Raw genomic sequence first — 15,729 nt, 5'->3', positions numbered from 1 at the left:
CTGTTAGTACACTGGGAGAGGACCAGTAACTGTCCTGTTAGTACACTGGGAGAGGACCAGTAACTGTCCTGTTAGTACACTGGGAGAGGACCAGTAACTGTCCCTGTTAGTACTAAAGCACTGGGAGAGGACCAGTAACTGTCCTGTTAGTACTAAGCACTGGGAGAGGACCAGTAACTGTCCTGTTAGTACTAAGCACTGGGAGAGGACCAGTAACTGTCCTGTTAGTACTAAGCACTGGGAGAGGACCAGTAACTGTCCTGTTAGTACTAAGCACTGGGAGAGGACCAGTAACTGTCCTGTTAGTACACTAAGGTACACTGGGAGAGGACCAGTAACTGTCCTGTTAGTACTAAGCACTGGGAGAGGACCAGTAACTGTCCTGTTAGTACTAAGCACTGGGAGAGGACCAGTAACTGTCCTGTTAGTACTAAGCACTGGGAGAGGACCAGTAACTGTCCTGTTAGTACTAAGCACTGGGAGAGGACCAGTAACTGTCCTGTTAGTACTAAGCACTGGGAGAGGACCAGTAACTGTCCTGTTAGTACTAAGCACTGGGAGAGGACCAGTAACTGTCCTGTTAGTACTAAGCACTGGGAGAGGACCAGTAACTGTCCTGTTAGTACTAAGCACTGGGAGAGGACCAGTAACTGTCCTGTTAGTACTAAGCACTGGGAGAGGACCAGTAACTGTCCTGTTAGTACTAAGCACTGGGAGAGGACCAGTAACTGTCCTGTTAGTACTAAGCACTGGGAGAGGACCAGTAACTGTCCTGTTAGTACTAAGCACTGGGAGAGGACCAGTAACTGTCCTGTTAGTACTAAGCACTGGGAGAGGACCAGTAACTGTCCTGTTAGTACTAAGCACTGGGAGAGGACCAGTAACTGTCCTGTTAGTACTAAGCACTGGGAGAGGACCAGTAACTGTCCTGTTAGTAAGCACTGGGAGAGGACCAGTAACTGTCCTGTTGTACTAAGCACTGGGAGAGGACCAGTAACTGTCCTGTTAGTACTAAGCACTGGGAGAGGACCAGTAACTGTCCTGTTAGTACTAAGCACTGGGAGAGGACCAGTAACTGTCCTGTTAGTACTAAGCACTGGGAGAGGACCAGTAACTGTCCTGTTAGTACTAAGCACTGGGAGAGGACCAGTAACTGTCCTGTTAGTACTAAGCACTGGGAGAGGACCAGTAACTGTCCTGTTAGTACTGGGAGAGGACCAGTAACTGTCCTGTTAGTACTAAGCACTGGGAGAGGACCAGTAACTGTCCTGTTAGTACTAAGCACTGGGAGAGGACCAGTAACTGTCCTGTTAGTACTAAGCACTGGGAGAGGACCAGTAACTGTCCTGTTAGTACTAAGCACTGGGAGAGGACCAGTAACTGTCCTGTTAGTACTAAGCACTGGGAGAGGACCAGTAACTGTCCTGTTAGTACTAAGCACTGGGAGAGGACCAGTAACTGTCCTGTTAGTACTAAGCACTGGGAGAGGACCAGTAACTGTCCTGTTAGTACACTGGGAGAGGACCAGTGTACTAAGCACTGGGAGAGGACCAGTAACTGTCCTGTTAGTACTAAGCACTGGGAGAGGACCAGTAACTGTCCTGTTAGTACTAAGCACTGGGAGAGGACCAGTAACTGTCCTGTTAGTACTAAGCACTGGGAGAGGACCAGTAACTGTCCTGTTAGTACTAAGCACTGGGAGTAACTGTCCTGTTAGTACTAAGCACTGGGAGAGGACCAGTAACTGTTGTCAGTAACTGTTAGTACTAAGCACTGGGAGAGGACCAGTAACTGTCCTGTTAGTACTAAGCACTGGGAGAGGACCAGTAACTGTCCTGTTAGTACTAAGCACTGGGAGAGGACCAGTAACTGTCCTGTTAGTACTCAGCACTGGGAGAGGACCAGTAACTGTCCTGTTAGTACTAAGCACTGGGGAGAGGACCAGTAACTGTCCTGTTAGTACTAAGCACTGGGAGAGGACCAGTAACTGTCCTGTTAGTACTAAGCACTGGGAGAGGACCAGTAACTGTCCTGTTAGTACTAAGCACTGGGAGAGGACCAGTAACTGTCCTGTTAGTAGCACTGGGAGAGGACTACACCTGTTGTATTCATTTCACTGGAGGTCTACAACACCTGTTGTCTTCATAATTTCACTGTAGGTCTACTACACCTGTTGTATTCAGCATTTCACTGTGAGGTCTACTACACCTGTTGTATTCGTAATTTCACTGTGAGGTCTACTACACCTGTTGTATTCGTAATTTCACTGTGAGGTCTACTACACCTGTTGTCTTCAGCATTTCACTGTGAGGTCTACTACACCTGTTGTATTCAGCATTTCACTGTGAGGTCTACTACACCTGTTGTATTCAGCATTTCACTGTGAGGTCTACTACACCTGTTGTATTCGTAATTTCACTGTGAGGTCTACTACACCTGTTGTATTCGTAATTTCACTGTGAGGTCTACTACACCTGTTGTATTCAGCATACATTTCACTGTGAGGTCTACTACACCTGTTGTATTCAGCATTTCACTGTGAGGTCTACTACACCTGTTGTATTCAGCATTTCACTGTGAGGTCTACTACACCTGTTGTATTCAGCATTTCACTGTGAGGTCTACTACACCTGTTGTATTCATAATTTCACTGTGAGGTCTACTACACCTGTTGTATTCATAATTTCACTGTGAGGTCTACTACACCTGTTGTATTCATAATTTCACTGTGAGGTCTACTACACCTGTTGTATTCAGCATTTCACTGTGAGGTCTACTACACCTGTTGTATTCAGCATTTCACTGTGAGGTCTACTACACCTGTTGTATTCATCATTTCACTGTGAGGTCTACTACACCTGTTGTATTCACTGTAAAGTCTACTACACCTGTTGTCTTCAGCATTTCACTGTAAGGTCTACTACACCTGTTGTATTCAGCATTTCACTGTAAGGTCTACTACACCTGTTGTATTCAGCATTTCACTGTGAGGTCTACTACACCTGTTGTATTCAGCATTTCACTGTGAGGTCTACTACACCTGTTGTATTCAGCATTTCACTGTGAGGTCTACTACACCTGTTGTATTCATAATTTCACTGTGAGGTCTACCTACACCTGTTGTATTTGGTGCATGTCACAAATAAAATCAGAAGTGATGATGGCATGAATAGATCTGCCCTCCATGGCACCACACGGTCGTTGCATACGTGTCATTTGTTGCTTAGTGACAGGCAAGAGTTTCAGACAAACAACAGTTTGTATTCAAGTATTCAATCAGATGTTTATTGTGTGTTGGGAACATCTAGTCAAGGCATTAAGGCCTTCATAACAACCTCTACCTCAGCATTACATTATACAAACTCTCCACCACAGCGTTCCAGGACTAAATGAATTGTGTACATTTGTGTACATGTGTTTTAGTAGGGTTAAATGTCTGTCAAACCCCTGCTTTTAGACGTGTGTGTGTGTGTGTATGTGTGAGTATATGTGTGTGTGTGTGTGTGAATATATCCGTGTCTGAGTGTGTGAATATATGTGTGTCTGAGTGTGTGAATATATGTGTGTGTGTGTGAATATATATATGTGTGTCTCTCAGAAGGTGCTCTGTAGCAGACAGTGTGTGTGTGTCAGCGTGTCTCTCAGAAGGTGCTCTGTAGCAGACAGTGTGTGTGTGTCTCAGCGTGTCTCTCAGAAGGTGCTCTGTAGCAGACAGTGGCAGCCACAGCCTGTAGGACATTCGTCCTGTGTTCTGAACCACTCCATCATGTGGGAGGTGTGCCCCCCGTGACCACAACTCAGACAGAAGTTAGAGGAGCCTCGGACAGCCACGTGACAGATGGCACACTGGAAGGTGAAGCGCTTACACACAGCACACTGAGTCCCCCGCACCTGGCTACGACAATGGCAGCAGTACACACCAAACTCTGAAGAGAGGGGGAGAGAGAGGGAGGAGAAGGAGAGGGGGTGGATGGAGAGAGGAGGTGGTGGTGGTGAAGGAGAGGGGGTGGATGGAGAGAGGGGGAGGAGGAGAGAGGAGGTGGTGGTGGAGAGGGGGTGGATGGAGAGAGGAGGGATGAGGAGAGAGAGGAGGAGAAGGAGGAGAGGGGGTGGATGGAGAGAGGAGGGAGGAGGAGAGAGGAGGTGGTGGTGAAAGAGAGGGGTGGATGGAGAGAAGAGGGAGGAGGAGAGGGGGTAGATGGAGAGAGGAGGGAGGAGGAGAGAGGAGGTGGTGGTGAAAGAGAGGGGTGGATGGAGAGAAGGGGGAGAAGTTAGAGGAGAAGAAGGGAGGGGAGGTTGGATGGAGAGAGAAGTCAGAGGAGGAGGAGAGGGGTTGGATGGAGAGAGGAGGGAGGAGGAGGGGTGGATGGAGAGAGTGGAGGGAGGAGGAGAGAGAGGAGGAGAAGAAGGAGAGGGGGTGGATGGAGAGAGGGGGAGGAGGAGAGAGGAGGTGGTGGTGAAGGAGCAGACAGGGGTGGATGGAGAGAGGGTGAAGGAGGATAGAGGAGGTGGTGGTGAAGGAGAGAAGGAGGGAGGAGAGAAGGGGGTAGATGGAGAGAGTGTGTGGGAGGGAGGAGGAGCTCTGGAGGTGGTGGATGGAGAGAGGAAGGAGAGAAGAGGGAGGAGGAGGAGGAGGAGGAGGGGTGGATGGAGAGAGGAGGAGGAGGAGGAGAGGGGGTGGATGGAGAGGAGGGAGGAGGAGGGGTGGATGAGAGAGGTGGTAGGAGGAGAGGTGGATGGAGAGAGGAAGGAGGAGGAGGAGGGAGGGGGTGGATGGGAGAGAGGGGGAGGAGGAGAGAGAGGGGTGGTGGTGGTAGCAGAGGGGGTGGATGGGAGAGGGGGAGGAGGAGGAGGAGGGAGGGGTGGATGGAGAGAGGAGGGAGGAGGAGGAGAGGGGTGGATGGAGAGAGGAGGGAGGAGGAGGAGGTCTCAGGTCTCTCAGGGGTGGAGGAGGAAGGAGGTGGAGGAGAGGGGTGGATGGTCTGGAGAGGAGGAGGAGGAGAGGAGGGTGGATGGAGAGAGGAAGGAGGAGGAGGAGAGGGGGTGGATGGAGAGAGGAGGGAGGAGGAGGAGTGGGTGGATGGGAGAGAGGAGGGAGAGAGGAGGGGTGGATGGAGAGAGGAAGGAGGAGGAGAGAGGGGGTGGATGGAGAGAGGAAGGAGGAGGAGGAGGGAGGGTGGATGGAGAGAGGACAGAAGGAGGAGGAGAGGGGTGGATGGAGAGAGGAAGGAGGAGGAGGAGAGGGGGTGGATGGAGAGAGGAAGGAGGAGGAGGAGGGGGGTGGATGGAGAGAGGAAGGAGGAGGGAGGAGAGGGGGTGGATGGAGAGAGGAAGGAGGAGGAGGAGGGGGTGGATGGAGAGAGGAAGGAGGAGGAGGAGAGGGGTGGATGGAGAGAGGAAGGAGGAGGAGGAGAGGGGTGGATGGAGAGAGGAGGGAGGAGGAGGAGGGGTGGATGGAGAGAGGAAGGAGGGAGGAGGAGAGGGGGTGGATGGAGAGAGGAGGAAGGAGGAGAGGGGTGGATGGAGAGAGGAAGGAGGAGGAGAGGGGGTGGATGGAGAGAGGAGGAGGAGGAGGATGGAGGGGTGGATGGAGAGAGGAGGGAGGGAGGAGGGGTGGATGGAGAGAGGAGGGAGGGAGGAGGAGGGGTGGATGGGAGAGGAGGGAGGAGGAGGAGGGGTGGATGGGAGAGAGGGAGGGGGAGGAGGGGTGGATGGAGAGAGGAGGGAGGAGGAGGAGGGGGTGGATGGAGAGAGGAAGGAGGAGGAGGAGGAGGGGTGGATGGAGAGAGGAGGGAGGAGGAGGGGTGGATGGAGAGAGGCACCAAATGGAGTCAGTAATCAATTCAAAGCTCAGAGTTAATCTCTATTGATGAATGGGGCCCTTCCTCTCTATCTGAGAGGTATATTACAGAGGGTTGAATGGGGCCCTTCCTCTCTATCTGAGAGGTATATTACAGAGAGGGTTGAATGGGGCCCTTCCTCTCTATCTGAGAGGTATATTACAGAGGGTTGAATGGGGCCCTTCCTCTCTATCTGAGAGGTATATTACAGAGGGTTGAATGGGGCCCTTCCTCTCTATCTGAGAGGTATATTACAGAGGGTTGAATGGGGCCCTTCCTCTATCTGAGAGGTATATTACAGAGGGTTGAATGGGGCCCTTCCTCTCTATCTGAGAGGTATATTACAGAGGGTTGAATGGGGCCCTTCCTCTCTATCTGAGAGGTATATTACAGAGGGTTGAATGGGGCCCTTCCTCTCTATCTGAGAGGTATATTACAGAGGGTTGAATGGGGCCCTCCCTCTCTCTCTATCTGAGAGGTATATTACAGAGGGTTGAATGGGGCCCTTCCTCTCTATCTGAGAGGTATATTACAGAGGGTTGAATGGGGCCCTTCCTCTATCTGAGAGGTATATTACAGAGGGTTGAATGGGGCCCTTCCTCTCTATCTGAGAGGTATATTACAGAGTTATAGTACTATCTATCTAGGAGACTCACCCTGGTATACTATCTATCTAGGAGACTCACCATCTATCTAGGAGACTCACCTTGGTACACTATGGATCGAGGAGACTCACCATCTATCTAGGAGACTCACCATCTATCTAGGAGACTGACCCTGGTACACTATCTATCGAGGAGACTCACCATCTATCTAGGAGACTCACCCCGGGATACCATCTATCTAGGAGACTCACCCCGGGATACCATCTATCTAGGAGACTCACCATCTATCTAGGAGACTCACCCCTAGGGATACCATCTATCTAGGAGACTCACCCTGGGATACCATCTATCTAGGAGACTCACCATCCTAGGGATACCATCTATCTAGGAGACTCACCCCGGGATACCATCTATCTAGGAGACTCACCATCTATCTAGGAGACTCACCCTGGGATACCATCTATCTAGGAGACTCACCATCTATCTAGGAGACTCACCCTGGGATACCATCTATCTAGGAGACTGGGGATACCATCTATCTAGGAGACTCACCTCGGGATACCATCTATCTAGGAGACTCACCCCGGGATACCATCTATCTAGGAGACTCACCCGGGATACCATCTATCTAGGAGACTCACCAGGGATACCATCTATCTAGGAGACTCACCTCGGGATACCATCTATCTAGGAGACTCACCCCGGGATACCATCTATCTAGGGAGACTCACCCCGGGATACCATCTATCTAGGAGACTCACCCCGGGATACCATCTATCTAGGAGACTCACCATCTATCTAGGAGACTCACCCGGGATACCATCTATCTAGGAGACTCACCATCTATCTAGGAGACTCACCCATCTATCTATCTAGGAGACTCACCATCTATCTAGGAGACTCACCCATCTATCTATCTAGGAGACTCACCATCTATCTAGGAGATCACCCGGGATACCATCTATCTAGGAGACTCACCATCTATCTAGGAGACTCACCCTATCTGGGATACCATCTATCTAGGAGACTCACCCGGGATACCATCTATCTAGGAGACTCACCCCGGGATACCATCTATACCATCTATCTAGGAGACTCACCCGGGATACCATCTATCTAGGAGACTCACCCCGGGATACCATCTATCTAGGAGACTCACCCCGGGATACCATCTATCTAGGAGACTCACCCGGGATACCATCTATCTAGGAGACTCACCATCTATCTAGGAGACTCACCCTGGGATACCATCTATCTAGGAGACTCACCATCTATCGGGATACCATACCATCTATCTAGGAGAGACTCACCATCTATCTAGGAGACTCACCCTGGGATACCATCTATCTAGGAGACTCACCCCGGGATACCATCTATCTAGGAGACTCACCCGGGATACCATCTATCTAGGAGACTCACCCCGGGATACCATCTATCTAGGAGACTCACCCGGGATACCATCTATCTAGGAGACTCACCTGGGATACCATCTATCTAGGAGACTCACCATCTATCTAGGAGACTCGGGATACCATCTATCTAGGAGACTCACCATCTATCTAGGAGACTCACCCCTAGGGATACCATCTATCTAGGAGACTCACTCATCCGAGGGATACCATCTATCTAGGAGACTCACCCTGGGATATCCATCATCTATCTAGGAGACTCACCCCGGGATACCATCTATCTAGGAGACTCACCATCTATCTAGGAGACTCACCATACCTATCTAGAGGAGACTCACCATCTATCTAGGAGACTCACCCGGGATACCATCTATCTAGGAGACTCACCCCGGGATACCATCTATCTAGGAGACTCACCATCCGGGATACCATCTATCTAGGAGACTCACCCCGGGATACCATCTATCTAGGAGACTCACCCGGGATACCATCTATCTAGGAGACTCACCCCGGGATACCATCTATCTAGGAGACTCACCATCTATCTAGGAGACTCACCCTGGGATACCATCTATCTAGGAGACTCACCATCTATCTAGGAGACTCACCCTGGGATACCATCTATCTAGGAGACTCACCCCGGGATACCATCTATCTAGGAGACTCACCCCGGGATACCATCTATCTAGGAGACGCACCCGGGATACCATCTATCTAGGAGACTCACCCCGGGATACCATCTATCTAGGAGACTCACCCCGGGATACCATCTATCTAGGAGACTCACCCCGGGATACCATCTATCTAGGAGACTCACCATCTATCTAGGAGACTCACCCTGGTACACTATCTATTGAGGAGACTCACCATCTATCTAGGAGACTCACCCTGGTACACTATCTATCGAGGAGACTCACCATCTATCTAGGAGACTCACTCGGGATACCATCTATCTAGGAGACTCACCATCTATCTAGGAGACTCACCCCGGGATACCATCTATCTAGGAGACTCACCATCTATCTAGGAGACTCACCCTGGTACCATCTATCTAGGAGACTCACCATCTATCTAGGAGACTCACCCGGGATACCATCTATCTAGGAGACTCACCATCTATCTAGGAGACTCACCCTGGTACCTATCTATCTAGGAGACTCACCATCTATCTAGGAGACTCACCCGGGATACCATCTATCTAGGAGACTCACCCCGGGATACCATCTATCTAGGAGACTCACATCTATCTAGGAGACTCACCATCTATCTAGGAGACTCACCCCGGGATACCATCTATCTAGGAGACTCACCATCTATCTAGGAGACTCACCCTGGGATACCATCTATCTAGGAGACTCACCATCTATCTAGGAGACTCACCCTGGGATACCATCTATCTAGGAGACTCACCCCGGGATACCATCTATCTAGGAGACTCACCCGGATACCATCTATCTAGGAGACGCACCCGGGATACCATCTATCTAGGAGACTCACCCCGGGATACCATCTATCTAGGAGACTCACCCCGGGATACCATCTATCTAGGAGACTCACCCCGGGATACCATCTATCTAGGAGACTCACCCCGGGATACCATCTATCTAGGAGACTCACCCCGGGATACCATCTATCTAGGAGACTCACCCCGGGATACCATCTATCTAGGAGACTCACCCGGGATACCATCTATCTAGGAGATTCACCATCTATCTAGGAGACCTCGGGATACCATCTATCTAGGAGACTCACCATCTATCTAGGAGACTCACCCCGGGATACCATCTATCTAGGAGACTCACCATCTATCTAGGAGACTCACCCTGGTACACTATCTATCGAGGAGACTCACCATCTATCGAGGAGACTCACCCTGGTACACTATCTATCGAGGAGACTCACCATCTATCTAGGAGACTCAACTCGGGATACCATCTATCTAGGAGACTCACCATCTATCTAGGAGACTCACCCGGGATACCATCTATCTAGGAGACTCACCATCTATCGAGGAGACTCACCCTGGTACACTATCTATCGAGGAGACTCACCATCTATCTAGGAGGCACCCCGGGATACCATCTATCTAGGAGACTCACCCCGGGATACCATCTATCTAGGAGACTCACCCCGGGATACCATCTATCTAGGAGACTCACCTCGGGATACCATCTATCTAGGAGACTCACCCGGGATACCATCTATCTAGGAGACTCACCCGGGATACCATCTATCTAGGAGACTCACCCCGGGATACCATCTATCTAGGAGACTCACCCGGGATACCATCTATCTAGGAGACTCACCATCTATCTAGGAGACTCACCTCGGGATACCATCTATCTAGGAGACTCACCATCTATCTAGGAGACTCACCCGGGATACCATCTATCTAGGAGACTCACCATCTATCTAGGAGACTCACCCTGGTACACTATCTATCGAGGAGACTCACCATCTATCGAGGAGACTCACCCTGGTACACTATCTATCGAGGAGACTCACCATCTATCTAGGAGACTCACCCCGGGATACCATCTATCTAGGAGACTCACCCCGGGATACCATCTATCTAGGAGACTCACCCGGGATACCATCCATCTAGGAGACTCACCATCTATCTAGGAGACTCACCATCTATCTAGGAGACTCACCCCGGGATACCATCTATCTAGGAGACTCACCATCTATCTAGGAGACTCACCCTGGTACACTATCTATCGAGGAGACTCACCATCTATCGAGGAGACTCACCCTGGTACACTATCTATCGAGGAGACTCACCATCTATCTAGGAGACTCACCTCGGGATACCATCTATCTAGGAGACTCACTCGGGATACCATCTATCTAGGAGACTCACCATCTATCTAGGAGACTCACCCACCCTATCTAGGGATACCATCTATCTAGGAGACTCACCATCTATCTAGGAGACTCACCCGGGATACCATCTATCTAGGAGACTACCATCTATCTAGGAGACTCACCCTGGTACACTATCTATCGAGGAGACTCACCATCTATCGAGGAGACTCACCCTGGTACACTATCTATCGAGGAGACTCACCATCTATCTAGGAGACTCACCCCGGGATACCATCTATCTAGGAGACTCACCCCGGGATACCATCTATCTAGGAGACTCACCCGGGATACCATCTATCTAGGAGACTCACCATCTATCTAGGAGACTCACCTCGGGATACCATCTATCTAGGAGACTCACCATCTATCTAGGAGACTCACCCGGGATACCATCTATCTAGGAGACTCACCATCTATCTAGGAGACTCACCCTGGTATACCATCTATCTAGGAGACTCACCATCTATCTAGGAGACTCACCCTGGTATACCATCTATCTAGGAGACTCACCATCTATCTAGGAGACTCACCATCTATCTAGGAGACTCACCGGGATACCATCTATCTAGGAGACTCACCATCTATCTAGGAGACTCACCCCGGGATACCATCTATCTAGGAGACTCACCATCTATCTAGGAGACTCACCATCTATCTAGGAGACTCACCATCTATCTAGGAGACTCACCTCGGGATACCATCTATCTAGGAGACTCACCTCGGGATACCATCTATCTAGGAGACTCACCATCTATCTAGGAGACTCACCATCTATCTAGGAGACTCACCATCTATCTAGGAGACTCACCATCTATCTAGGAGACTCACCATCTATCTAGGAGACTCACCATCTATCTAGGAGACTCACCATCTATCTAGGAGACTCACCCCGGGATACCATATCTAGGAGACTCACCATCTATCTAGGAGACTCACCATCTATCTAGGAGACTCACCATCTATCTAGGAGACTCACCATCTATCTAGGAGACTCACCATCTATCTAGGAGACTCACCATCTATCTAGGAGACTCACCCTGGTATACCATCTATCTAGGAGACTCACCATCTATCTAGGAGACTCACCATCTATCTAGGAGACTCACCATCTATCTAGGAGACTCACCATCTACCTAGGAGACTCACCATCTACCTAGGAGACTCACCATCTATCTAGGAGACTCACCCCGGGATACCATCTATCTAAGAGACTCACCATCTATCTAGGAGACTCACCATCTATCTAGGAGACTCACCATCTATCTAGGAGACTCACCATCTATCTAGGAGACTCACCCGGGATACCATCTATCTAGGAGACTCACCATCTATCTAGGAGACTCACCATCTATCTAGGAGACTCACCATCTATCTAGGAGACTCACCATCTATCTAGGAGACTCACCATCTATCTAGGAGACTCACCATCTATCTAGGAGACTCACCCTGGTATACCATCTATCTAGGAGACTCACCATCTATCTAGGAGACTCACCATCTATCTAGGAGACTCACCATCTACCTAGGAGACTCACCATCTACCTAGGAGACTCACCATCTATCTAGGAGACTCACCCGGGATACCATCTATCTAGGAGACTCACCATCTATCTAGGAGACTCACCATCTATCTAGGAGACTCACCATCTATCTAGGAGACTCACCATCTATCTAGGAGACTCACCATCTATCTAGGAGACTCACCATCTATCTAGGAGACTCACCATCTACCTAGGAGACTCACCATCTATCTAGGAGACTCACCATCTATCTAGGAGACTCACCATCTATCTAGGAGACTCACCATCTACCTAGGAGACTCACCATCTATCTAGGAGACTCACCATCTATCTAGGAGACTCACCATCTATCTAGGAGACCCACCATCTATCTAGGAGACCACCATCTATCTAGGAGACTCACCATCTATCTAGGAGACTCACCATCTATCTAGGAGACTCACCATCTATCTAGGAGACTCACCATCTATCTAGGAGACTCACCATCTATCTAGGAGACCCACCATCTATCTAGGAGACTCACCATCTACCTAGGAGACTCACCATCTATCTAGGAGACTCACCATCTATCTAGGAGACTCACCATCTATCTAGGAGACTCACCATCTATCTAGGAGACTCACCATCTATCTAGGAGACTCACCATCTATCTAGGAGACTCACCATCTATCTAGGAGACCCACCATCTATCTAGGAGACTCACCATCTACCTAGGAGACTCACCATCTATCTAGGAGACCCACCATCTATCTAGGAGACTCACCATCTATCTAGGAGACTCACCATCTATCTAGGAGACTCACCATCTATCTAGGAGACCCACCATCTATCTAGGAGACTCACCATCTATCTAGGAGACTCACCATCTATCTAGGAGACCCACCATCTATCTAGGAGACTCACCATCTACCTAGGAGACTCACCATCTATCTAGGAGACCCACCATCTATCTAGGAGACTCACCATCTATCTAGGAGACTCACCATCTATCTAGGAGACTCACCATCTATCTAGGAGACTCACCATCTATCTAGGAGACCCACCATCTATCTAGGAGACTCACCATCTATCTAGGAGACTCACCATCTATCTAGGAGACTCACCATCTATCTAGGAGACCCACCATCTATCTAGGAGACTCACCGATGCCTTTGTGAGGTTCAGGAGGACAGGATGTAAACTTGAGGACCTCGGCTCTCTTGTCCTTCAGACCCCATCGATGGAGGATCTCCCCGTAGCACTTCTTAAAGTCATCAAACTGCATGGTGTTGGCTGGGTCCAGCAGCCTGAGAGGGTAGAGAGAGAAACAGAGATCTAGAACAGATAAGAGACTGCCCCATGTTCAGAACCGGTCCTAGGTAAGATGGCCACATGCTGGTCCATTCTGACCAAGACATCAGCCTCTCTGTTGTTTCGTGTATGTCTACGAAGAAAACATTGGGTTGTCTTTGTTTATGTGTGTTTTTCTAACGTCTAATACTGGACTCGACTCGATGACCTTTTATTCATGTCGTGTTGTTCCCTCTCTCGCTCGCGGGGTCTGTGTACATCTGGTTGGCGTAGCGATAGTCGTCCGAGGACTCCCCAAGGGAGGGACGTGCTCCGGGTCTCGACCTAATGAAATAGACAGATCTCCTTTTACACAGATGGCTACATGTCATTGACACTGGATATCTATGGAGAATATTAGCAGGTTAGACTGTATGTTCCACAGGAAGTAGCAGGTTAGACTGTATGTTCCACAGGAAGTAGCAGGTTAGACTGTATGTTCCACAGGAAGTAGCAGATATGACTATGTTCCACAGGAAGTAGCAGGTGAGACTGTATGTTCCACAGGAAGTAGCAGGTGAGACTGTATGTTCCACAGGAAGTAGCAGGTTAGACTGTATGTTCCACAGGAAGTAGCAGGTTAGACTGTATGTTCCACAGGAAGTAGCAGGTGAGACTGTATGTTCCACAGGAAGTAGCAGGTGAGACTGTATGTTCCACAGGAAGCAGTAGGTTAGACTGTATGTTCCACAGGAAGTAGCAGGTATGACAGTATGTTCCACAGGAAGTAGCAGGTGAGACTGTATGTTCCACAGGAAGTAGCAGGTTATATTAAATCATGACTCTCCATGTTCCCTAACAGTTATGAAAGTCGACTGGTGATTAGGACACTTCTTTAGGTCAGAAACTCATCAGGGCAAAAATAGTGTACTTCATTATAGGGATTAGGGTGTAGGCTCTGACCTAAAGTAGTGCACTATTCATTCAGCAGTATGTGATCACCCCTTCATATTAGTGGATTTGGCTATTTCAGCCACACCCGTTGCTGACAGGTATATAAAATTGAGCACACAAGCCATGCAATCTCCATAGACAAACATTGGCAGTAGAGTGGTGGGAAGCCTTCCCAGAAGAGTGGAGGCTGTTATAGCAGCAAAGGGGGGACCAACTCCATATTAATTCCCATCCTTTTGGAATGAGGTGTTGGATGAGCTCTTGGTCATGTAGTGTACTAGTGAACAGGGTGCTAGTTGGGTTACCGGGTTACATACCGATGCTCCAGGTGGTGGTGGTGGTGGAGTCATACTCTTGGTCATGTAGTGTACTAGTGAACAGGGTGCTAGTTGGGTTACCGGGTTACATACCGATGCTCCAGGTGGTGGTGGTGGTGGAGTCACATACTCTTGGTCATGTAGTGTACTAGTGAACAGGGTGCTAGTTGGGTTACCGGGTTACATACCGACGCTCCAGGTGGTGGTGGTGGTGGAGTCACATACTCTTGGTCATGTAGTGTACTAGTGAACAGGGTGCTAGTTGGGTTACTGGGTTACATACCGATGCTCCAGGTGGTGGTGGTGGAGTCACATACTCTTGGTCATGTAGTGTACTAGTGAACAGGGTGCTAGTTGGGTTACTGGGTTACATACCGATGCTCCAGGTGGTGGTGGTGGTGGAGTCACATACTCTTGGTCATGTAGTGTACTAGTGAACAGGGTGCTAGTTGGGTTGCCGGGTTACATACCGATGCTCCAGGTGGTGGTGGTGGTGGAGTCTGAGGTGCTGTAACAGGAGCCTGACGACACAGAGCTGGATGTGTAGCTGGGCTGGAGGGCAGGGAGGGAGGGAGAGGGAGAGGCAGGGAGGGAGGGAGGCAGGGAGGAGGGAGGGGCAGGGGGAGGGGGAGGGAGGGAGGGAGGGAGGGAGGGAGGGAGGGAGGGAGGGAGGGAGAGGGAGGAGAGGGAGGGGCAGGGAGGGAGGGAGGGGAGGGCAGGGGAGGGAGGGAGGGAGGGGGAGGGAGGGAGGGAGAGGAGGGAGGGAGAGGGAGAGGAGGGAGGGAGAGGAGGGAGGGAGGAGGGGCAGGGGAGGGAGGAGGAGGGGAGGGGAGGGAGGGAGTGGAGAGGAGGGGAGGGAGGGGCAGGGAGGGAGGGAGAGGAGGGAGGGGCAGGGAGGGAGGAGGAGGGGAGGGGGCAGGGAGGGGAGGAGAGGGAGGGGAGGGGAG

At 50.2% G+C, this 15,729-nt stretch overlaps 1 pseudogene; it reads right to left on the bottom strand.

Annotated features, from left to right (window-relative positions):
* Positions 1 to 3,257: 3,257 nt before the first annotated feature.
* LOC135537974 (GATOR2 complex protein WDR59-like) overlaps positions 3,258 to 15,729 on the bottom strand; it is a 101,736-nt pseudogene continuing 89,264 nt past the window's right edge.

Source organism: Oncorhynchus masou, unplaced genomic scaffold (genome assembly GCF_036934945.1).
Source record: "Oncorhynchus masou masou isolate Uvic2021 unplaced genomic scaffold, UVic_Omas_1.1 unplaced_scaffold_880, whole genome shotgun sequence".
NCBI lineage: Eukaryota > Metazoa > Chordata > Actinopteri > Salmoniformes > Salmonidae > Oncorhynchus > Oncorhynchus masou.
The sequence above is the reverse complement of the archived record's forward strand: the minus strand, read 5'-3'. Positions and strand labels throughout refer to the sequence as shown.